General features: G+C 38.4%; 2 protein-coding genes across 5 annotated transcripts in view; both read right to left on the minus strand.

Annotated features, from left to right (window-relative positions):
• The window catches only part of gab1 (GRB2-associated binding protein 1), a 262884-nt gene that overhangs the window by 165258 nt on the left and 70735 nt on the right, over window positions 1-26891 (minus strand). The window lies entirely within an intron of this gene.
• Window positions 11903-26891, minus strand: part of usp38 (ubiquitin specific peptidase 38) — a 163107-nt gene continuing 148118 nt past the window's right edge. The window contains exon 13 of the transcript XR_011353758.1: window positions 11903-11986. The gene's annotated coding sequence lies outside the window, so the exon portion shown is untranslated. The remainder of the gene's footprint in view (window positions 11987-26891) is intronic.

Raw genomic sequence — 26891 nt, forward strand, 5'->3', positions numbered from 1 at the left:
AGTTTATCCTTCCTATTAGTGTTAGTGGTAAATCTTTCCAATGCTCTAAATCGTCCTGTAATTTTTTCATTAGTGGATAATAATTGAGTTTATATAGTTGGCCGAGATTTTTGTTTATTTGTACACCTAGATATCTTATTGCCTGCATTTGCCATCTAAATGGAGATTCCTTCTTAAATTTTGAGAAATCCGCATTATTCATAGGCATTGCTTCACTTTTATTTACGTTTATCTTGTAACCCGACACTTCTCCATATTCCTTCAATTTCTTATATAATTCTTTTATTGATAGTTCTGGTTCTGTTAAGTACACTATAACATCATCCGCAAATAGACTGATTTTATATTCCTTGTCTTTTATTTTTATTCCTTTTATATTATTATCTATTCTTATCAATTCTGCTAGTGGTTCTATAGCTAACGCAAACAATAAAGGTGATAGTGGGCACCCCTGCCGCGTTGACCTGCTTAAGTTAAATTGCTTTGATACATGTCCATTTATTGTCACTTTCGCTAACGGTCCCTTATATAATGCTTTAATCCAATTAATATACTTCTCCGGTAAACTGAATTTTTGCAATACTTTGAACAAATAATTCCATTCTACTCTGTCAAAGGCCTTCTCTGGGTCTAAAGTAACTGCTACTGTAGGTGCTTTATTTCCTTCTACTGCATGAATTAAGTTAATAAATTTACAAATATTGTCTGTTGTGTGTCTTTTTTTGATAAATCCAGTTTGGTCTAAATTTATCATTTTCGGTACATGCTCTGCTAATCTGTTTGCTAATAGTTTAGCTATTATCTTATAATCTGTGTTTAGTAAAGATATTGGTCTATATGACGCTGGTAAGAGTGGATCTTTCCCTTGCTTTAGTATTACTGTAATTATTGCTGTTTTACATGAATCTGGCGGGCAGCAACCTCCTTTGAAGAAGACCGCAGAGCCTACCTCACTGACAAAAGGCAAAGGAGGAAAAACCCAACACCCAACCCCAACCAACCAATTTTCCCCTGCAACCGCTGCAATCGTGTCTGCCTGTCCCGCATCGGACTTGTCAGCCACAAACGAGCCTGCAGCTGACGTGGACTTTTTACCCCCTCCATAAATCTTCGTCCGCGAAGCCAAGCCAAAGAAGAAGACATGAATCTGGTAAGCTTTGTGTTTCATCAATCTGGTTAATTACATCCAGGAGGGGCGGAATTAATAAGTCTTTAAATGTTTTGTAGAATTCTATTGGAAATCCGTCCTCTCCGACCACGGACAGACATCAGGCAATTGAAATGGGTGGCCAGTGGGAGATCCAGACTATAGTAGCAGATGGAACAAAGGTGCGGAATGAAGTATTCTCCCAGTCTGTGTCCAGTCTCTGCAATATAGAGGCCACAACAGGAGCACTGGCTGCAGTTGATGACCCCTGCAGTCACAAGTGTTGTTTCACTTGGAAGGACTGTTTGTGGCCCTGAATGATGGTGAGGGAGGAGGTGTGAACATAATTTGTAGCATTTCTTGCTGTCAGAGGGGGAGGTGCCAAGGGGGTGATTGGTGGAAAGGGAGGAGTGGACGAGGGAGTCATGGAAGGAGCGGTGCCTATGGAAGGTGGAGAGGGGAAAATATGTCTTGTGGTGGGATCATGTAGTAGATGGCTTTATCTGTAATAAGTGCACTTTGAAAAGATGATCTACGTGCTGGAAATGGGAACAAAACATTCTATCAGCATCCGTGGAGAAGTTACACGTTTTGTTTTAGCATCCAGTTTTTTTGGAATTTAATATTAAGCCATGTTAATGCAATGCAAAATAAAAAGGAAGAGATTGCATAGAAAAGTGAGAGATTAAACCAGAAAGGAATTAGAAATGAAATGATATTTACAGAATATTCCAGCCTCGGTATGGAAAGATCCAGTGTTTAAATACTAAGGATGTGGGAAGCCTAGGGAAATGAGACACATGGAAATTATTTGTAACAGCAAGTCTTTAATGCAATTCCATACTAAGCAGGTAAAAACATATTGTAAAATAACTATCCATCTTTAAATTTGATGGATTTATTTGCCACCCTGCAATAATGCAAGTTCCTGGAAGGTCAATTATAAACAACTGTCCTTCCACTGGAAGGTTCAGGTGCACTTTGCAACTTGTACTGTAAAGATATTTTTATTACACAATTATATATTAACCATTGAGGAAAAAAAGTCATTCAGTCCAATAGGTTCACATGGGTTTATATTTTATGTCTCATGAGCTTCCTTTCTCCTTCCAACCTAATAAATAGACCGTTTCTATTCTTTTCACAGCAACAATCCTTGTTGCTATTGAGGCCATCTGTCTCAACCGCTCCATGTGGTCGTGAATTTCTAAGATAAAAGAACTTTCAGCTGAATTCCCACTTTGTATATTAGTGACAATTTCATATCTAATGAACTCTAGTTCTTGTTTCAAGTGCAAGTGGAAACATCTTCTACATTGATTCCATGAAATCCTTCCCCAAACACCCTGTTGCAGAGAAGTCCGTTCAACATTTCTTCAAGAACCTTTCCTTTTGAATTTTACTTTAGTCTTCTACAATGATCTGCATATATATTCTAATTTGAATCCTGGAACAATTTTCAGGATTCTAAATGAAAAAAAATTGTGGTCTAATCAAAGTTGAATATAATACTTCTGCTTTTCAATTCCATTCCTCTGGAAATCAATCCTAATACAGCGTTTATTTTTCTGAAGAAAATTACCTAACTATTCTGCATCAGAGCTCTTAGAGGTTCAAGATTCTGCAACATAATAGATCTAGGGATACATTTAGCTCTATCAAATTTAAATGGATTATAACATTTTGCAACTGCATTAACGAAAAAAAAAGGACATAACTAAACATTACGACAGATCAGAAATAGCTTGGTCAAAGTGTTAGGTTATAAAGGGGAAAATACAAAGGTATCAGGGTACTTCAGAAGGAAATTCCAAAGCATGGCCGATGAGCAAAACAATCTAGGCTGACTGTTCAGAGTGCCACTAAGGGAAGAGCTGGATCATATGAAATACTGCCTTTCTGGTGAGAAATCTGGGTTCTATCTCCTCTCATATGGTTTTGAGGAATATCAAGTTATTATTCACAGAATAGCTGTCAATTTCTTCTCGATCTTTGGCCCACTATTTATTCCTCAAATGAAAACAACAAAGCTAATTACCATATTTGTGAAAACTGGCGAAACACAAAATGGATTGCAGTATTTTCTACACAAAGCATTCTATTGACTGTAGAGAGTTTTCGATCAAGCAAAAGTAATGCAAATCTCAAACTCAAACATTGGCACAAACCATGAAAAAAAAACCTGCACACCAGGTAGGAAATTGAAACTGAAGGGCAGAAGGAGAAGACTAATATGGAGATGAGGCTACACAGAAGAGGAGGGATTTTGAAAGTATTGATACGATCACAAACAAAAAAAAGGTAATTTTCTTTCATTCATTACCATACATCAGCTCTTCAATAAATCTGTATTTCCTTAGAACTTTTGCATATAATTTTGTCACAAGTTATGACCAAACATATATGCAAATACAGAGTGGACATAAAGTCTAAAAATGCCATTTTTCCTACATATCCTTGTGTATGAAACTTTGATTTTTGAAATACAAGGCACTAAACTCTATACACGAGTGCATTTCCAAATCAAAACAGTAATTTTAAAAAAATCAATGGACATTTTTAAATTTAGCATTAATGCACAAGATCTTACCATTATAAAATGTTCTCCTACCTGGGGTACAAAATGACTGCAAAAAGATTTTCTGCTCAATGCAGAAAGATTGCTTATAAAAGCTACCTTAGACCATCAAAACTTCTTTATCCTCTGAGCAAGGAACAGACCTCCTGTAGCCTCAAAAAGTCTCCAGTGAGAGTGCATAGTACTGAAGCAGCACAAAGAGCCCCACCTCTTTCAGTGCCTTTCTAGCCAATCAATAAAAACAAGCATTACAAAGCAACCACTGGAAAAGCAGGCAAAGTCCAAAGGGATTTCTTACATTTTCCAGTCACCACTTAACTCTCACACCCTCTGTGCCCCCCTAAATACAGCTGGTGAACTTTATACTGAGCTAACAGATAGCTTTGCTTTCCATCCAAATTGCATGGACAACGTGCACAATTCTGGAAGCAAATAGCCGAAACAAAACAAACAAGGAAAGAGGTCCTTTAGCATTGAATCAAATTGGAAGTTAAAGAGACAGACGACATATTACAAGAGAAGATTCCTTTCTTGCAACTCACCAGGCATCCACCCCCTCAACTCCAATAAGGTGCTCACACACAAATTCTTTGCAATAATAAAACATTCTTTAATTTAATGTTAGCTAAAAATCTGAGCAGGTTCCTATGTATCCATTTAAGCATTTTATTTTCAAAGATTCTAAGTTATTCATCTGAACACTTCACTCTGCCACATCAACTCACATGGCTGACTACAATTAGGTCTCATGGCAAGATGGCCACAAGCTTTAGAAACCAAAATGGACCAGAGAAAACATTTTTTAAAAGCAACAGAGAAAGTAGTGAGAAAGACAAGGACATTATTAAAATCTTGGAAAAAGGCACAAATATCAAGATCAATATCAAGGTATGTAAATCTATATTTTTTTTAAAAATTTCCTGGGTGAATCAATGATCTTATGGGCATCAATTTAAAATTAATTAATACCCACAGATCTGAACTTCACAAGGTGCAGCTTTATTCCAGAAGATGCAAAAAAGAAATAAAATCACTAGTCTGCAAATATCTTTAAACTAATTTCAATTCTTGATTTGGGAGAAAGGCAGGCTTAAAAAGTGAATGGATTATAAATGAAGAAAAATGAAATGCAAGCTCACCAAGTTCAGAACATCGAATCTAGATGACTTATAAACGTCTGACTTCATTTTGCATTGTGAGTAATGTGACACAATTTAAATTCTTAAAAATATCCCAAAATAACCTTAAAGCATAATTACTGTGTTTTGCGTGGTTTTTCTAAGTTACATTTAGAGAAGCTTGATCATCTGGAGGAGGGAGTTGAGTTTTCATTGTTTTGCAGAAAGCAACTTATTTTGGAACTCTCAAATGTAATGAGTTTTTTAAAGGTTTAACCATGCTGCATTACTGCAACTTAACCAAGTTGTCAGAACAGAGAACAAGGCCAGAAAAGCAAAGTGAAATTGCATATCGACGTCAGGACTTCTAAAAGCAACTTTATCTAGCACTTCAGTCTGGAACTTGAATTTGGAATTTTCAGAAGAACACTGACATTCAGTAAAACCAAAACATATTGGAGACGATCAGCCACTGGCGTCTGTGGAATGAGAAATAATTGACATTTAAGGTAGAGGGCCTTTTGTCAGAAGTAAGAGTCTTTGAAGACATACACACATGCATTACAGTTTTGCACCTGATCTGGTGAGCGCTTTTAGCAATTTATGTATTTATCTCAGATTTCCAGCATTAGTAGTTCTTACCAATCCTCAAGCATCTATTGTTCTTTGTGCCTCAGTTAACCGTCAATAATTTTGCTGTGATACTCCAGTTCACGTAACTTTCATTTAAGAATGCAACAGATAGCAGTCAATCCTGAAATCCTCACAATTCTATTCTGGAACGTGACAATGAACAAAAATGATTTGCAGTGAACTTAAAGAATATGTTTGCCTTCTTATACAAAGTCATAAAGAATGCCCTTGTACTTCATTTTGAGTTAACTGGATTAGTTTGTGTCGAAGACGTCATTGCCAATGTCATCAAGTGGCCCTTTTCACCAATAACCTATTCACTAATGTCAAGTCCAGGTTTCATTGCAGCCTTGGTCCAGACATGGACCAATGGACCAATCAGTTGAATACTATGAGGAAAGGACAACCTTTGACATCAAGTCAGCGTTTATCTAAATCGGCATGAAGGAACCATGGCAAAATTGTTAATAGGCATCAAGGAGACAAACCCCAAAAGTTGGATTCACAGCAAGAACAAAGTAAGATGATTGTGGGCGTTGAAGGCCAATCACCCCCAGTCTCAGAACATGACTTTCTCAGGGCAGTCTTCCAAAGCCAATTTCTTCCAAAGCCAACTTCTTCAGCTCCTCCAATAATTATGCTGGAAGTAAAGGATATTGCCAGATAATTGCACAATGTTCCAATCTATTTGCAATTCTGCAACAAATAAGACAATCCACATGCGGATGTTACATACAGGGCATATTTTTCACCATGGTGGCAACAAGGACCATCTCCAACAGAAGAGTCTGACCACTTACTCCTAACATTTTATGGTGCTACCTTTCCAAATGTTTGCTTCATCAGTAATTCAACAGGACCAGCTAAATAAATAGTGTGGCTGTAGAAGACATCACATCCTGCAGCACGTAATTTCATCCCCTGGCATGTCAAATCCTTTCATGAGCAAGGCACAAGTTACAAGAGTGATTGCCTGGATTAATGCAATTCCAAAAACCAAAGAGGCTTGACATGGTCCAAAACAAAGCAGCCCATTTGATTGGTACTCATCCACCAACATAAATATTTATTTACTTCACCACTAGCATAAAATAGCTGCAGTATGCAACATTTACGAAGTGCAATATAATTACTCATCAGATTTACTCAAACAGCATCTCCTTAACCCATAAACTCTATCACTATGGAAGACAAGAAATTCAGATGCAAGTGACCAATACAATCTGCATAATCCTCTCCATCCTGGATTGGAAATATTTCACCCGTTCTTCATCATTGCTGGCTCTAACCCCATAGAATTTCCTGTCAAAGGTTCAATGGCAGTACCTTCACTAGAGGAATGGTAATGATTCAATAGTGTGATTTACAATAGCAGTTCGGGATTGCAAGGAATGCCCAGATGCCCCCCACCCCCAAACAAATTTCTTGAATAATGTAGTCTGGCATCTCAAAATGACTATACAGGAAAGCAGATCAGACATCCCTGCTTACATAATCTTCCACTTTATGTCCTTCATATCTGGAGGACGGTGGGTTTGTGCTTTCAGGGCACCCGTGTGGTACTTGCATTTTAATCCAATCCACTTCTGTTTGGACTAAACAATCAGTTTGCATAGATTACCAATGGATTCTTGCTGAATAGTGAAATTAATGCAATTAAGGAAATATCTAAGACAATCAAATGTTTCACCTTTCCACAGCTAAATTGAATCCAGCCACTACCAATGAAAAAAAAAACACCCACATATACACAGAATTGGACACACACACTCCAACAAGTTATTAAGCAATAATTGCAAGCAGGTGACTTTTTTTCCTCATTGGTCCATAGACTTTGGGAAATGGTTTTATGTCACCGCTGGGTTTAGTACAGCTGAGTTAATTTAGAATTCAAGTGTCAGGACAATATACCTCACTTCCATTGTTTGGTTTCCCAACAGACAGAACCAGAGTTTATTTCCAACATGTGGCTCAGTTCACAATATGCCGAGTACAATGTTGGCCAAGTGCTTTTACTGCAAAATTGCATATTGAAAAATAAAGGCAAGGCTTAAGCAGGAGTGCACTGAAATGAATAAGTACCTTTAAAAATTGTCTTTGGAAGGAGGTATTTAGCTAACAATGTTCACAATGAACTAGAAAAACAAGAGTACATTTATTGTAAACAAAGATGGCTTAAATATCATGCCCAGTTTTCCTTACAGTATAATTTACCCTTCCCTGTGGATTCTGTCCATCCCTGGAGAAAGATGAAACTGTGGATCCTTTTAAGTTATTCCCCAACTGCTGTAATTGTAAGAGCCTGGAAAGATGCATCAAGTACTCCATTTTATGTCCACTAATGCGATGAGGTAATCTGTGTAGCTTCAAAATGCAATCCTACTAACAGTCCATTATACTAATCCCCTGACAGAATAAAGTATCAGCGCTCACAGAAGCTAATTCGTTTATTAATACCATTCTAGTATCTAAAAGGGCACAGTATTATGTGGATCAGAATTATATGCACCAAGTTAATGCTAAAAAACAGAATGAAAAATATGCAGTTTTATTTTAATTAAAGAGTAATAATAGGGCAAATCATCAGGATACAAAGTCTTTCCTTTTCAGACTCTCATTTTAATTACTTTCATTAAATAGAGCCCATTTGAAGAGCTTAATCAAAGACTTTTCCTCTTACATCCTCAATAATTTAATTTGAATAAAATCTACACAAATATCAATTACTATAACAGTTGCTGCTTATGCAAACCCTCAAAAAGTTTCTGTCTATTTGGTTAGCCTAACGTTATTGGTGAATAGAACTGATCCTCAATGCACAATGAATTTTAAAAAGGCATATTACCTTATATTCACATTTGCAGTTTCACAAACATGACAAAGCATCTCAACAAATATTGTTTACAACCTTTACTGTTGGAATTAAGTTTCATCTTTTAATCAAGAGGAGAAAGCTATTCTACTCCTCTAATCACGTCATCCAATCCCTATTCTACTCCTCTAATCATGTCATCCAATCCCTATTCTACTCCTCTAATCACGTCATCCAATCCCTATTCTACTCCTCTAATCACTTCATCCAATCCCTATTCTACTCCTCTAATCATGTCATCCAATCCCTATTCTGCTCTTCGAATCACGTCATCCAATCCCTATTCTACTCCTCTAATCACTTCATCCAATCCCTATTCTACTCCTCTAATCATGTCATCCAATCCCTATTCTACTCTTCGAATCACGTCATCCAATCCCTATTCTACTCCTCTAATCACTTCATCCAATCCCTATTCTACTCCTCTAATCACTTAATCCAATCCTAATTTTTCGGTAAACCATCGTTACCTTTTTAATTTCTTTGGGGGTCATCTACGCACAATAAACAAAAGCTAAAGAGTCATCAAAAACAAAAATTACAGTGTTTATATGATGTGCACTGGCCAGAGGGGGTAAAAAAATTATTTATTAATGCTGCATGCCTTACATTACTGCTCAGACAAACATTATTTCATTTGTTTGACTATCAGTACCTCTCGGCATAAATTATACTCACAATATACAAACGAAAAATGAAAAAGAAATAGAGTAAGTCAACATGGTAGGGGAAAATGTAGGATGAGAGGGGGGAGGGGAGGCAGGGACATTAGCATGTGTGGTTGTGGCAGACTCACGGTGAGGATAGAGAGAAGGGGCATGCCAGCCGTAGGATAAATCAATAACTGATGTGTTGCACTGTCATTGCTCACATTTGAATTCACAAGCGCTGGAGAATTAATTTTTGAACCTGTTGGCAAACCTTAGCTAATTTCTTGTAGATTCTAATGAATTTGAAATGCTTCGTCTTTGAACTCAGAACTATCTGTAAAGATTGGATGGCTAAACAGGGCATCAACAGCAAGGTTATAATCATCAACCATTACAGCTATTGATTCACACTTAACATTTTATGGTTGTGACAATCAGTTTGGTATTTGAATATTCCATTATTGAAGTGATGCATCCAAATATTTGTATATTGTACATTAAGTTATAAAAATTGACCAGTGTAACTTCAAGAAAATCTAGATACAAATCAATTCATCATCACACCTAGTTAACTGCAACTCCAAATACCTTGAATCTTGGCTTAAAAATATTCACAACTCACAGGATGAAGGATTCCAGTTAACTCTTGGGTCTCAGAAATTTGGGCAACCTTAAAATGATTAATAAACAATAAAACTTGCACAAGACACTGCAATGTAACTTAATGACAGTTTAAATTATTCTTTTACTGAGAATGTCATTCCCCAGTTTAATGATTGTCATCTCCAAAAAATCCTTTTCATATATCATTGTTAAATGTAATTTCATTATGTATGAAGTGGAAATTATAATATTCTAATCACTGGAAAATTAATTTGAGATGTCATGGCAAAATTATGTGAAATTATGCTGGGCAATTTTTAGAATGGTAGTTTACATGAACCTGTGAAAGATTCTACCACATACATACCTAGGGTGTACAAGATAAAATTAATTTATGCTTGTTCATCTTCCACATAAAACATTTTTATTAACAAATGAAGACCAAAGTGTCTTAGACAATATAAAATACAGAGAGTAAACATGAAGAACAAATGGCACTTGCCCGAGTTCATAGTAAGTGCAGCAGCTGAGCCCAAATTTTTCATTTCTACTGAGCCTAAAGTACACCAGGTTGGGTCCAGTACTACTGTAGCCTTGATGCAAGGAACTCGATCCTGTTGCGACAGCAGACTTAAAGTGACATCAGTTGTTAGCAGTGACCGAGGGGTTCACTTTGTTTTGAATGCGGAGTACTGATCTTCAAGCTTCCCCTTAATCCAAATGGCAACATATAAGCTCATTTCAAAGAGAGGGCAGAGAACATCTATTTGTTGAAGGAAACTTGGTTTAAAAAAAATCAGATTACAGAAGTCACTAAACAGAAAGTAGGAAGTAAGAAAAGCATCTCAGATTCAAATACTCAAGGCTGAGTTGTGATTTAGTGCTGGTATAGATGTCACGTTCAGTCATAATGCCAGGGCAATGTTGTTATGAGCCCAGAGGACCCCAAAACCCAGCAACAATAGATACTCACCAAGACAAATGGTTACAAACAAAAATTGCTTTTCATGATCTTTAAATATGAAAACAGGATCCCACTTTAACTTAACTAACCTAACAACCCCCTTCTTAATTCTAAGCACCCATGTATGTATGTGTAAGTTTAGAAAAGCTCTTGGGCTCACTTCTCATTCCTCCAAGTTCACTGGTTGTAGGCAATTCTTATACTGTGCACAGAATTTAACATTTATAAAGTTCAACAGGCTTTGGTGCTTGAAAGGTAAATGGTTACCGCTCAGGAAGGTTCTTGTCAGTTTTCAGAGAGATTTGTTGTTCCAGGACATCCACAACTGATTCCTTTTTAATCAGCCACTCCAGTGTCTTACTGACGAAACTTGCCCCATCAGGGTTCTCCAGATGATAACCACTTTCTTTCAGGTCACCACAGAGTTCCTTTTTGTTTCTCTTTTCCAAATGAAACATTAGACAGCCAGTTCTCTCCTCTTGCATAAACCACAAGGGCTTTGACCAGGCCGTCTTCCAAATGGGGCTTTCCACGGGCTTGCCAGCTTGTCCTCTTCTAGTCCCAGCTTCTGTTGCTGGCTGTAACACTGTAGAAATGATCTGTGTGTGTGTGTTTGTGTGTGTCTCTCTCAGAGAAAGCCCGTTTGACTCTCTCTGCTTGAAAAATCACATGATCCTCTTAGAACATCTCCAGACAATCTGTGGCTCCAACAAGATCTTTCATCTGTTGCCTTTTGTAAACAACAATTAGTGAAGTCTCTTGAGCACTCTTCAAAGCTCTTGCAAAAGCTGTGGAGCCAATATGTCTAGCATGAGCAAAATTCCAGTATTTCAAATAAGATCTGTTTAAAGTGTTTGCATGTAACCCACTCTAACAAACCTTTCTCAATTTATCTCCCAAAACATATCTATATACTCTGTCACAATGTAATATTGGTTTTTCATGCAAATTTTGTAAGTACAACATTTAACTCAAAGTGGAATCAAAAGAATCAAACAGAAATTTTGAGCTAAAAACTGAAATCATGGTACAGTGTGAACTTTCCATGAAGACGGGATCTGTGTCGGTGGTAGTTCATTGTAGTGTGGATTGTGGAGAGCCATGTGGCCTTTCTGTTTGGAATCTGGTGGGAATATGGATTGATCTCTCCATCTGGAACATAGATGAACATTGCATCATCTGCCAATCAAGGTTGCACTTTGTCCACCCATTGTTTCACACCTAGTGATTACCTAATCCAGACCCTTCAGCTTACTGTACTTTAAAGCCCACCTTGTGCAGTAGCTCGGCCTCTTTTGCTCTTCGGCTCTGATACGAACTCTGCAGGTTAATGCTGGAGGAGTTGCTGGTAAGGTGAGCATTACATAGGGATCAGGGCTCTTGTATATTGTTGTAGTTGTAGATTGCATCTGAGCCGTGCCCTGTGTAAGGTAAAACATCATGAGATGGGAATGTGTAAGGAGTTACCCTGTGCAGGGCTGTAACAAGATGTGAATGCATCCTTGTACTTACAAGATAAGAGAGACATTGATGGATTGAGAGGCAGGAAGCTAGCAGGGAAAGGATAGCAACAGTTTTAGTCATTGGACAAGTAATGATATGATGATGTTCTAAGCACGTATCCAAGGGTATAAAAAATCACCATTTTGCTGATAACGGCAGAATGCATTCTCCGACTAACATTGTTAGTTGCAAGTGTTACAATCCGGTAATAAAGAACAAAGAACCCTGATTTCGACTCAGTCTGGTGTTTGTCTCACTCATTCATGAACAAAGCAGACCTAACACCTGTTAGACATGAATAGTAGCGGGTAGCGTATTGTGGTCCTTGGTTATGATAAGTTTGTATAAACAGCTGCTAGTATCGGTAGTGTTTAGTCCAATGTTATTGAGTTGTACAGTGCTGGTAAGAGTGTGACCAGTTACTGGTATGGGTAGTTTTTAAGTCCAATGTGATTGGTTGCACTGTGTTGTGTGACTGAGAATACTTTGATGTGCTATCCTTGTTGTGATCCCCTTCTTATACATGTTTCAATAAAGTTTATTTCTGCATTCAGCCTGTGTCCAGACCCGCTATTCTTTGAACCCACTGAACCTTTCTCTTCCGACACAACATTCATGCATGCTACATCTTGGAAAAAGCAACAGCCATTTTTATCTGTACCCTCTATACCTGACTACTTGGAGGCCAGTAACAAGTTGCTAAGAGAATTCTTAAGGAGCTGGAGGTGGCTGTGGGTATACAAGGGAAGTAAAGCTTTTAACGATTCCCAAAGCTCACCCTTTTTTGCTGTGCAATTCAGCCAGAGCACAAATTTAACTTTATCCCAAGAACAGAGCTAGTCAGTTATATAATTGCATTGTAGCCTGGTTTTGTATTAATTTCACTTAGTCTTCCAAATTGAAGCGAATGCTCAGTCTAACAGTTTTAAAATAAGTTTAGTCACACTTACTTGTAAATAAAACAACTCTTTTTGTGACATAGAAATTCAGCTATGGATCCAAATACTTGCAAAAATGATCATTCTGTAAACACAACTCAACTATGTTAATGACAGATGCAATTACAAAAAGAGCAGAGAAGCTGTACACCAGATTACTGACCAAACTTAGTGAAACCACAATCCTCCAAAAGCAGGCAGATAGCAGAGATTGATCAGATCAATTACAGAATGGATCTGAAGGTTATGTGACCCCCCCCCCCCAGAATTTCATTACAAGTTCGCTAGCATGAATACCAAACAACATCCATAGAAATACTAGGTTACATGACATCAGGATTCTTTTGACCCTGCTGAATATTAGCAACATTTCTGAACTTCAAATATTTTCTATAAAACATGTTTCAAGACATTTTATTAGTCAGCTGAAACAGAATAATATTATGATACAAGTAAAACATGAAAGTCAACAGACACGGTAATCAGATTTGGCACCAGAACTAATCTAATCGGAGACCATTAGGGTAACTGGGGTAAGGGGGGGGCACACTGCCATTCGTGCAGTGGTTTCATGTGCCATTTGTGTTTGGGTGGGAGACGCATGGCCCCCGAATGCCTCCTCACAATGTTGAACCTGACCATGATTGAAGTAAAAACACAATGCTGGAGAAATTAAGCAGACAACAGTGTACTTTATGTAGCAAAAAATACACAACTAATGTTTTTGGCTTGAGTCCTTCATCAAGGTATGACAAAATGTAGGCAGATCTCCTTGATGAAGGGCTCAAGCCCGAAACATTAGTTGTGTATCTTTTGCTACATAAAGTACACTGTTTGATCTGCTGAGTTTCTCCAGCATTGTATTTTTACATATTATGATATAACCATATTTTAGGATTGCACTTAATTGTCATTGTGTACTACAGCACAGACTGGAGCATTAAAAAAATAGAACAAGATAACAATTTCTGTAGGTACAAATATAATCAAGATTAGTTAGTTCTAATATGAATACAGTTCTCTGTCATTAGCTTTTAGTTACTTGAACATATTTTACTGACAGCCAAGGGACTGACTCCAAAGAAAATCTGCCTGCTTGAAGAGAAAAATAGCAACTCGAACTGCGGGTAAAACTAACTTCCAGTTCCTGGACCCTTTTCACTGGAAATCAACTTTGAAAATCTCAGAATCTGAACAGTCTACATCCAAGCTTCACAAAGACACATTCAATACCCACCTTATTCTCCCTAACCAATCACGTATTTCTTTTAATATCCTTATCCTATTTATCACACACTTCTCTAACCTCCTCTGCTATTATCTGTCAGCTCTGCAATACTCCACAATTTCTGGGTGGCTTCAGTTCTGTTCTCTTACACATGGATATGGAATCTAGCAATTTACTACAAATAATGAAAAACATTGGACCACTGTACTCACAAGTCAATAGGAGCAGAATTCAATAACTTGGCCCATAGTCTGTTTCACCTTTCAAATCATGGCTGAGGTATTTTAATTTTCAACCCATTCCCCTGCCTCTCCCCATAACCTCTGATGCCCTTAATTTAACACCATTTTTTTTTTCCCAATTAACAGAAAGAAAAAACAATGACAATACTTTGAATCTCATAAAATGCATACAGTATTTGGTTGACTTTAACAAGATTTGAACAAAATTGAGGTTTAGTAAAATGAGCAGAACAGAAAATTGATCAGCAGACAAGAGATAAGAACGAGGACGAAGAAGTGGAGAAGGCTGATGTGACTTAAAAATGAGGAAAATCCGTTATAGAAGAAAAGGATATGGATAGCAGGGATACAACAGAATTAGATGCTTACTTGGTACTAGTTGATGTGGTCAGACATAATTGTGGCTGATCTCAACTCAGATTGCACTCAGTGTATGGTAGAGGCTTTACACAGCTGACTTTTGAAACTATTTTAGCAATTAAGCACAAAATGTTGCTTCAAGTCACAACTTACTCCAGGTCAAGAATGATTGCCAGAACCACATCATCAATTTGATATTCTATTTTTAAACACTCTAACAAAAGGTACAGCTGCACTAAAGCAGGCTATGGACTAAACAGGAAGGGAAAACCTTGGAACTAATCCCATTCCTCAGTACTGATGACATTTTTCCCATCAGATTATACAGCAAGTGGGTAAGTGCAGGAAGCCAAATAAAATGTTAAAATACTCACCTCATCTCGTTTAGAAAAGCACAAAAGGATTCCCAATCCTTGAAATGATTTATTTTGCAAGCCCTGTACTGGATTCATATACAAAAATTTGTTCCTGCAAAGTTTATACTGTCAAATAATTCTTTTGTACACATTTGGAGCAAAATAAATGCAGTTCACAGCTTTCATATTTCTACCTCAAATGCAAATTGTGTGAATATTTCTACCTGATAAACAGTGAATAAAATCTAATTTACAATTCTGAATTTCCCAAGGCAGGAGTAGCAAGCACCAGAGGACATCTGTCCAAAGTGAAGAAGGGAGAGGGTTTAGGTGAGACATCAGGGGCAAGTTTTTTTATATATACACAGAGTTGTGGGTGCCTGGAATGCATTGCCAGGGAGGTGGTGGAGGCTGGAACAATAGGGGCATTTAAGAAGACTCTTGGACAGGCACATGGATGAAAGGTTATGAGATAGGGAGGGTTTTGTTTTTTTAGGAATACACAAGTTGGCACAACATTGTTGGGATGAAGGGACTGTGCAGTGCTGTAATGTTCTGTGTTCTAAACCGAGCTCTGCATCATTTATACATTTTTAAGCCTTCCATTAATTTGTCTATCAAAAACAAAATACTAGAGAGAGAAGAATTATCAAATCAACCAGTGACAATGGACACGTTCTACTTTGCCTATCGGTCACATTGATCCATGGACAATGCAATAGCCCTCATCCACCTAGAGAACAATGCTGTTCATTGACTTCAGCTCGGTGGTCAACACAATCATACCTCAGAGACTGGTGGATAAACTGTCCTCGCTGGGACTTAGTACCTTTCTCTGCGACTGGACCTTGGACTTTGACTGAAAAACCATAGTCTGCTTGGGTTGGTAGCAAAACTTCAAGCCTCATTACACTGAGCACCTGCGCACCTCAGGATGCTACTGTTCACGCTGATAACTCATGACTGTCCTGCCAGGTTCAGCTCCAACAGAATTATCAAGTTTGTGGTTGACAACAGTAGTTGGCCTCTTCGGCAACAATGATGAATTGGCTTATAGAGAGGATGTGGAAAGGTTTGCACATTGGTGCAAGAGCAATTGAATCTCAATGCAGACAAGACAAAGGAGATGATTGTGAACTTCAGGAGGACGAAGGACCACTCCTCACTGCACAGCAAATATTTGGTTGTAGATAGAGTGGGGAGCACAAAGTTCTTTGGTATCTGTTTAAAGGTAACCTACTTGGACCCACAGAAACTTCTCAAGAGTCAGGAAAGCACAGCAGTGCCTGCACTTCCTAAGGTGCACAATAGAGAGTGCCCTGGCTGGCTGTATCATGGTATGGTATGGTATGGTAGCTGCAAAGCAACATATCGGAGGTCATTAAAACTTCTGAGAAGATAAATGGGCTCTCCCTTCTCACTATCGATGATATCTACCAGTGCTTAAAGAGGGTTCAGAGAATCATTGAGGAACCTTGCCATCCAGCCCATAGCATTTTTGAGAAACTAATTTCAAGGAAGGGATACTGGAGCATAAAAACCAGGATTGCCATGCTGGAAAACCGTTTCCTCCTCCCCCCTTCCCACCCCCCTTCGACATGTAGTGAGACTGCTGTTGAATCATCCTCGAAACAGGTAAATTATTCTTATGTACTTTTATTGTGAATTACTATCTAACACACACAGTATGCCATTTGTGTATAGGGGGGTTCGTGTGGGTGTGTAGGGGATATGTGTGTGTGTGTGAGAGAGATATATATATTGTGTGTGTGTGTATATATATAATCTCTTGGTGCCTGCCACATTGACATAAATCTTCGTCCGCGAAGCCAAGCCAAAGAGATATATATATATATGAGATTTATGGAGGGGTAAATGTCCACGTCAGCTGCAGGCTCGTTGGTGGCTGACAAGTCCGATGCAGGACAGGCAGACACGGTTGCAGCGGTTCCAGGGGAAAATTGGTTGGTTGGGGTTTGGTGTTGGGTTTTTCCTCCTTTGTCTTTTGTCAGAGAGATGGGCTCTGCGGTCTTCGTCAAAGGAGGTTGCTGCCCGCCGAACTGTGAGGCGCATAGATGCACGGTTTGAGGCGATATAAGCCCACTGGCGGTGGTCAATGTGGCAGGCACCAAGAGATTTCTTTAGGCAGTCCTTGTACCTCTTCTTTGGTGCACCTCTGTCACAGAGGCCAGTGGAGAGCTCGCCATATAACACGATCTTGGGAAGGCGATGGTCCTCCATTCTCGAGACATGACCTACCCAGGGCAGTTGGATCTTCAGCAGCGTGGATTCTATGCTGTCGGCCTCTGCCATCTCGAGTACTTCGATGTTAGGGATGAAGTCGCTCCAATGAATAAAAAACACACACGCACACACAATGATCTGGAGATGCATTGTTTTGTAGGGTTGTACATGTATAATCAGATGACAATAAGCTTGAATTTGAAATAAAAACATGAAATGCTTGCAATATATATTGGACACTTGAGAGATTAGAATAAAATTTAGCCAATTGAACTTTGGAATAGTGGGCACAGCCTACTACCTTAAACTGTATTAATGTGTGTCTAGCACGAAGACACTTGCTTCAGAATTCCATGCAGTTAGAATATGACAAATGTATAACTGAAGAAGATACATTGTATCATATGTTCTGATTATGTCCTTCTCTTTCCAATTTTTGGGAAGGGGTGTTTCATACCTTGTCTTTAGTTCTTAATATTAGTTTGGTTTATTTATATTGCACATTTAAAACAACTTACGTTGTCCAAAGTGCTGTACAGATCATAAATTACATCTTAAGCAGCTATTTAAAGTGCAGTATAAAACAGGTCCCTGAGGTTTAGAATTGTACGTACAACATGATAACAATTGGCAATCACTTCCAAACATTTGCGAGTAAAAATACATCTTCAGTCTGGATTTAAGAGTTAAAAAAAAGGGCTGATCTGATGGAGGGAGGAATGTGGTTCCACAGTTTGGGGACTGCTATCACAAAAGTGCGATCTCCCGAGTTTGCAAATTGAGTGCAGAACAACCAAGTGCCCTAAATTGGCCGATCTGAGGAGTCTTGAAGTGGAGTAGAGCATTAGGAAATTAGTGATGTAGGAGGGGGCTAATCCATTAATGGGTTTTTTAACAAACTGGAGAATTTTAAAATCTATTCTGAGCCGTACTGGCAACCAGTGAAGGGAGGCGAGAACAGGGGTGATATAGTCCCTCTTCTTGGCTCCTGTCAGTGCCGTGCTGCAGCATTTCTCACTCTCTTTGGAATAAGAGGGCCAACAGGTTTGATAAAGACTGCTTCACAATCCCATGCAGCTGCCCTCACCTCCCTTATTGCTAGAAGGGCAATTTTAATGAGATGGAAAGATGCTGTCCCTCCCACTCATAATCAATGGTTATCTGATATGATGGCATGTCTGACTTTGGAAAAAATAAGATGTTTCGCGACTGAAATGAATCTTAACTTTGTTTCTTTGTGGGGTTCTTTTCTTAATTATTTCCAAAATTTGTAAGATTAATTATTTTCTGGTTTACAACCCCATTGGTTACCTTATTTTTGAAAAATTATTAGTAGTGGTCTGTCCAAGTTAATCCAATACCCTCTGTAGGGTTGGGTTAGATAAGTTGATAGTAGTTTAATGACTTTTTAATGTAACATAGATTACAATACCATCTGTGTTATTCTGTAAGATTTGTTAATAATCTGTTTTATTCTCATGTACCAATGTAACATTTATACAATGAAACTAATAAAAATAGTGTAGGAGGAATACACATTGGATCAGATAGTGTTCATGGAGTGAGAAGTGTTAATCTTCTTGTATCAATGATTGGGGCAATGTTGCCTGCTCAAGGGTGCTGAATGCTTGTTCATCACAACTCGCCTCTCCCAGGGATGTAAGAATGGGATGTTGTAAGTGAAATAGAACAGAGAGAAAGAAAGTTTAGAACATAGAATAGTACAGTCCAGGGACAGGTCTTTCAATCCACAATGTCCAAACTGACCATGATGCCAAATGTTACTAGAAGGAAGATTAAAACCTGGATGTTAGAAATACTTAGCAGGACTGGCAGCATCTGCAGAAAGGAAATCTGATTAATATAACAGTGATGCAGTGCGAAATGAAGAACGAGAAAATGATCAGATGTAGTCGATTTGAAGTTCAATAAAAGTCGTTACTCAAATAGTCACACGCAGCTTTTTAAAACCCTACGCGTTCCAAATGACACCAATGCATTGTGATGTCGTGACATCACTCGGAACCTCCCGAGCTAATTCGATTAAGCATCCGGTGAGTGGCTACAACAGAACAGTTCAGTTTTAAGTTTTTTAAAAAGTGCAAAGGCAGGTTTGCTGAAATTAGTGTTCTGCATCGCTGTCACTTAATCTGCATTTCATTTCTCCAAAATAGTGAAGATCACATCGCAAGCATGAAATGCAGCATGGCAAATTGGAATTAGAGCAAGTGACTCAATGCTGAACTGGGAAGAAGAGTCTAGATCCCTGGATGGCGGGTAAGTACAAGGTAAAAGAGTCGGGGTTCCATCTCCTGCAGTTACATAGAAAGAATATATGAAGTATGTGTTGATGGAGATCGAATTAAATCAAGAGGTTGGGGTGGGAATACTTCCTTCAGAAAGCTAGAAGGGGAAAGAAAGTTGCGTAATTCAGTGGCATTATCCAATGAATATGAACATAGAAAGTGAGAGGAATGGAGTGGGTCAAAGCAGAAGAACAAGAAATGGAACAGATGAGCCCAAGTCCATTCACAGAAATAGTGGAATGGAAGCTGTAAAAAGAGACAAGGAAGGCTGCCGGAGTAAAATTGTACTGTGTCCCATCAAGGTAGTCATAGTTTTTTTTTATCTATGTAGGTTTCCACAGCTACAAATTTGGTTCTGGAGAAAGCCAATAGAGTTGTGGTAGTAATAGTCAATGTGAGAACACATCTGGTCTAGTGAAAGAGAATGGTGGTACAGAACTCACTCTATCCTCTAGTTTTAACTCTTTCTTTACATATGCAGTATCATTAGGCACTAATCATCCTCAGTTCGATTGTCTTAAGTAGCAACATCCAGAGATAGCTTCCGAAACTACAGGAATTTCACAGGTTACATCAGGGTTCTGTTTCCAAGAACTGTTCGTAATCCGAACTGTTCATTAACCAGAAATGAACAAAAATAGTGTGAGGGGGAGGATTACAAAAACAGCTGTGACGGGAGAGTGAGCAGGCGTGGGAATAGTGGCTGTCAGCAGCTTCACTGACTCGGTGAGTGAGCGAGTTTGCTCAGCTCAACCTCAGGGCGGGGCTGTGGGGCGCAGGGAAGAGAAGGAATGCAGAATGTTGGATTGCCCTATTCTAATGATAAAAGTAATTACTGTCAATCCTTTTCCTACCTTCATTCTAACATTGATAACACCTACAATTTCTTGACAACAAATGGAAGATGGAAACCCAGCTGGTTTCCCCCATCTACCGTTGAGACAGTAGAGCAGAAGCCACATTTCTACGTCCAACCTCTAAATAAACTAGGATCAATTCTCAAATAAACTCACTACATCATCACATGATGCTTATTTGCATTTTGCAATATTTGAAGGGCTTAATCACGTCACCTGAGCGAACTTTCAGAATAGGAGACATAAACATAATTTCGTTCGTTCTCTTCTTTCTTGATTCAGGTAGATTTTTACTTCAATGTTACCACTCAGCCCTGTTAAACATTTGTGGAGTTATTGGCATACTTCAAGGAATTTATTGTTGCTTCAACTTCCAATTCTAATTTTAACTGTCAGCACAATCTTACAAAACACACAACAGGCCAGACAGTATCTGTGGGAGGAGAAAACAGTTAATGTTTTAAGTCAAAACGTTTTCATCAGCATTTTCTAAGTTTTGTTTCAGATTGTCCAGCATATGAAGTTTCTTTTCCAAATGTTTACTATTTTGGCTGTGATTTCCATCTTTTAAAGTAGTCCATAGCTTTGATGTAACGATATTTGCACAAGGCAGGACAAGATTATGTCCGGAACACATGCTTTCATCAGTCAGGGCAGTGAGTACTGAAGCTGAGATGTCATGTTATAGCTGTACAAAATGTGTTAGGTCTCATTTTGAGTACAGCATGGCTCAGTTCTAGAAAGAATGTCATTTAAACTATAAAGGGTACAAAAAAAAGATACATGAAGACGTTACCAGCACAGGAGAGCTTAGGTTATAATGAAAGACTGGATGGGCTGGGACTCTTATTTCCCCCATTTGCGTGGGAAGATGTGGGGTGTTTATATAGAGGTACACAAAATGAGGTGAACAGCAGGGACTGCGTCAGAACAAGTGTAATGGGGGGGGGGGCACAATCTGATGTTCCAAACCTCACTCAGCGGGGGGTGGGGGGGAGGGAGGGAGGGGGAGGAGATGGTGGTGCCTACCTGCCATGAACCTCCTCTGTGTGCCACCATCACTCTTCCCCCTCTCTCCGACATAACAGGAAATCACGTCGCTTATATCGCGTGGAGACTAGTGACGCTAGCAATGCTAATGCTGAGGGTGGGGGGGCACAATAGAGCATGGCGGGGGGGTAAATACCCACAAAATTTCCCTCTTGGCACAATGGCCGTGGTGAACAGTCTTTCCTCCAAAGAAGGATAGTCTAAAATCGGAGGGGACAGGTTTAAGGCCACAGGGGAAAAGATTGAAAGGGACCTGAAAGGCAAAAGGGTTAGATGGATGTCAGCCAAGTGTAGGCAAGTGGGACTAGCTCAGGTAGGCAATTTGGCTAGCATGGACGAGTTGGGCCAAATGATCCATTAACATACTGTATAGTTCTAGAAATATGATTTCAAGCCCTCAATAACTCATCTTTTAAAATTTACTGGAGTGTCCATTTTTATTTTAGATTCTAAAACAATAGGACCCAAGAATGTATTTCATCTTCTTTGGATTTTATGTTGAGAGAAGAAATGGCAAAGGAAAGGAAAAAGAAACACTCGATATTACTCGGGTATGAAATGAAATTATTGCTGTGTATGTTCAAGCTGCAGGTCATATGGAGGAACCGATTTGAAACATTCTCAGAAGTTGGAAACCTCTGATCACCGCAAAATCAGAAACCATTTTAAAACACCAACATTCCTAAGAAACAAAATAGATGCAATTATATCAGAATATGCAATCAGAACAATTCCTTCACAAATGTAGGTGATCAGAGTTGTCTGCCAATTTAATATAAATTTAATGCAGCTCCTGGCGGTAAACAGACTTGTGCATTTTTCATCTTTGTGAAGACAGCAAAACAGAGCCACAACAAATAAAGGTTATTTTTAAAATTCTTTTCAAAAATTTTACATAGTGGCATTTTAAAAATACAATATAGTCAACATTTTCTTACAAACACAACAAACAAAGTCCCTCCCTCCCTCCTTCCTCCCCTTTCATCACCATCAGAGCTTATATATTTTGAGTATATAGAGTACAGTTGGAGAAATTGTTTTCATATATATAATAGTTACTTTTATACCCTTTCTGTTAGTGTATTTGAACCCCTATATGGTCCAGGTATGGCTGCCAGACCTTTACATAAGTGTCATATTTATTCTTTAAATTATATGTGATTTGGAGGAGCTCACGTGATGGTGAGAGTCTAGGAGCTCCCAGTCCTAGACCAGAAAACAGCATTAAAAATCCAAAATCCAGAACAAAAAAAAGAGAAAAAAAAATCCTGTCTGAACACAAGAAGAGGACGAGAAAACTTCAATCAACAAAATAAAGAAAAGTACAGCGAGGAAATGGGCGGCCCAACAGGGATCCGAGGCAAGTGAAGGTGCCTTGTGTCGGGAGTAATGGTGGTGCCATTTGGCTGTTTTCTGATTTTAAAAAGAAATGATAAAAGATGTTATATGTAAGGGCCTGGGGGGCTCTAGGAATGGATGGGTGGAGGGTGATGAGGGTGAGAATAGAGTCATGGTGACCACATGGTAAGGGTTAATGGCGGTGAGAGGAGGAGAGTGACTGGCAGAGGTGTGAGCGGAGGCCAGCTGAGACATTTATATGATATGTGTGGGTTATGTATTCCCCTTTATTATTTGGAGGGGTATGGTTCTGAGTGGGCATGTATGTTTTGGTGTGGTGAGAGAATGGATGTGTGGTGTCTTTTTTATCCCAGGCCTGTCGAGGCTCAGATGGAATGGAGTAACGGGCAGATGGTAAGAGATTGGGTCTGCATTGGGGGAGGGGGGGGTTAGCGGTGGAGATGGAGGGGAAAACATTTAGGGAGGGAGCCCTAGTGTTAAAGTTAAAAGTGTAAAGTATGTTAACAGCTCATGGTGAAACGAAAAATGGTCTTGGCACATTACAAAAATGGGGATAGATCTGACCTTCCTTCAAGAGACGCATTTAACAGAGCGGGAGCATCAGAAGCTAAAAAGGGATGGGTGAGTCAGGTCATATCCTCCTCATTTGGCTCAAAGGCGGGGGAAGGGGTAGCAATTCTAGTGGGGAAGAGTGTTCCAGTGCAGAGGGTGATTACAGACAAAACGGGAAGATTCGTTATGGTGCACTGTCAGATATATTCAGAATCCTGGACCCTAGTGAATGTCTACACCCCCAATTATGATGATAAAAAATTTATACAGGACTTTTCACTACAAATGGCAGAGGCAAATGAAAATATTCTAATGAGAGGTGGATGTCTCGATCCACAAAATCCACAAAATGAATAACTAGGACTAGAGCAGTGAAACCCACCACTGACTGCATGAGGGAGCTGAATTTGATAGATGCGAGGTGGAAAAAGCATTAAAGAGAGAGGGATTACTCATTTTACTCGCGACATGATTTCTACTCTAGAACAGAATTTTTTTTGGCTTCAGCCCATATAGAGGGTAGAATCATGGAAGCGGAGTATGGGCAAGGCTTCTCTCTGACCATTCCTCCCGGTTTTGTCTATCGAAATGCCAGATAAGCAGGACACAGCGTACAGGTGGCACTTACCACTCTGTTGTTGAAAAAGCCAGAGTTTTGTAGTTTCATAAGAGCTGAACTAAGGCCAACTGCCCCTCTACTCCAGCTAAGTTCCTTCTCTGGGACACCCTTAAGGCAAACTTTTTTTTTTTTTTTTTTTTTTTTTAATTTTTTTATTTTTCACACCATAAATCACAATAGCCATGATATACACTTTTTCTTTTCCACACATTTACAGTGACTTTTTCTCCCTCCCCCCTCCCTCCTCCCAAGCCACCCCCCCATCCCTCCCCCCTCTCATCCATTTTAGTTATACAATCTAGGTTGCATTAATTCAGTTAGACAATGTTGTCATTCAACAAAAATACACCAGAAATTCTACTGAGTCCATTTTTTTCTTCTCTTCTCCTTCCATCAACTTAGGTAATGTTTGTTCCCGGTAGGTTTTCGCTATTGTATTTAATGTAAGGCTCCCATACTTGTTCGAATATTTCAATATTATTTCTTAAACTATATGTTATTTTTTCTAATGGAATACATTTATTCATTTCTATATACCATTGTTGTATTTTCAAATTATCTTCCAATTTCCAGGTTGACATAATACATTTTTTTGCTACAGCTAGGGCTATCTTAACAAATCTTTTTTGTGCATCCTCCAAGTCAATTCCAAATTCTTTATTTTTTATGTTACTTAGGAGAAAGATCTCTGGATTCTTTGGTATATTGTTTTCTGTTATTTTATTTAATATCTGATTGAGATCATCCCAAAATTTTTCTACTCTCTCACATGTCCAGATTGCATGAATTGTTGTTCCCCTTTCTTTTTTACATCGAAAACATCTATCAGATACTGTTGGGTCCCATTTATTTAACTTTTGCGGTGTAATGTATAGTCTGTGTAACCAATTATATTGTATCATACGCAGCCTCGTATTTATTGTATTTCTCATCGTTCCAGAGCATAACTTCTCCCATGTTTCCTTTTTTATCTTTATATTTAAATCTTGCTCCCATTTTTGTTTAGTTTTACCATTTGTTTCCTCATTTTCCTTTTCTTGCAGTTTAATATACATATTTTTTATAAATCTTTTGATTAACATTGTATCTGTAATCACATATTCAAGGTTACTTCCCTCTGGTAAACTCAAGTTGCTTCCTAATTTATCTTTCAAGTAGGATCTCAGTTGGTAATATGCCAGCGCTGTATCTCCCGTTATATTGTACTTATCTCTCATTTGTTCAAAGGATAAGAATCTACTTCCTGAAAAACAATTTTCTATTCTTTTAATCCCTTTTTTTTCCCATTTTCTAAAGGCAAGGTTGTCTATTGTAAAAGGGAGTAGCTTATTTTGCGTCAATATTAGTTTTGGTATTTGGTAATTTATTTTATTTCTTTCTACATGAATCTTCTTCCATATATTGAGGAGATGGTGTAATACTGGAGAAGTTCTATGTTGTACCAATTTTTCGTCCCATTTATATAATATGTGTTCAGGTATCTTTTCCCCTATTTTATCTAATTCTAGTCTCGTCCAGTCTGGTTTTTCCCTTGTTTGATAAAAATCTGATAGGTACCTTAATTGTGCGGCTCTATAATAATTTTTGAAGTTTGGCAATTGTAAGCCTCCTTGTTTATACCATTCTGTTAATTTGTCTAGTGCTATCCTCGGTTTCCCCCCTCTCCATAAAAATCTCCTTATTATTTTCTTTAACTCTTTGAAGAATTTTTCTGTCAGTTGTATTGGCAATGCCTGAAATAAGTATAGTATCCTTGGAAAAATGTTCATTTTAATACAGTTTATCCTTCCTATCAGTGTTAGTGGTAGCTCTTTCCAATGCTCTAAATCGTCCTGTAATTTTTTCATTAGTGGATTGTAATTGAGTTTATATAATTGGCCTAGATTTTTGTTTATTTGCACACCTAGGTATCTTATTGCCTGCGTTTGCCATCTGAATGGGGATTCCTCCTTAAATTTTGAGAAATCCGCGTTATTCATAGGCATTGCTTCACTTTTATTTACGTTTATCTTGTATCCCGACACTTCTCCATATTCCTTCAATTTCTTATATAGTTCTTTTATTGATAGTTCTGGTTCTGTTAAGTACACTATCACATCATCCGCAAACAGACTGATTTTATATTCCCTGTCTTTTATTTTTATTCCTTTTATATTATTATCTCTTCTTATCGATTCTGCTAGTGGTTCTATAGCTAGCGCAAACAATAATGGTGATAGTGGGCATCCCTGCCGCGTTGACCTGCTTAAGTTAAATTGCTTTGATACATGTCCATTTACTGTCACTTTCGCTAACGGTCCCTTATATAATGCTTTAATCCAATTAATATACTTCTCCGGTAAACTGAATTTTTGCAATACTTTGAACAAGTAATTCCATTCTACTCTGTCGAAGGCCTTCTCTGCGTCTAAAGCAACTGCTACTGCCGGTGCTTTATTTCCTTCTACTGCATGAATTAAGTTAATAAATTTACAAATATTGTCTGTTGTGCGTCTTTTTTTGATAAATCCAGTTTGGTCTAAATTTACCATTTTCGGTACCTGTTCTGCTAATCTGTTCGCTAATAGTTTAGCTATTATCTTATAATCTGTGTTTAGCAAAGATATTGGTCTATATGACGCTGGTGAGAGTGGATCTTTCCCTTGTTTTAGTATCACTGTAATTATTGCTGTTTTACATGAATCTGGTAAGTTTTGTGTCTCATCAATCTGG

This window comes from Narcine bancroftii, chromosome 3 (genome assembly GCF_036971445.1).
Source record: "Narcine bancroftii isolate sNarBan1 chromosome 3, sNarBan1.hap1, whole genome shotgun sequence".
NCBI lineage: Eukaryota > Metazoa > Chordata > Chondrichthyes > Torpediniformes > Narcinidae > Narcine > Narcine bancroftii.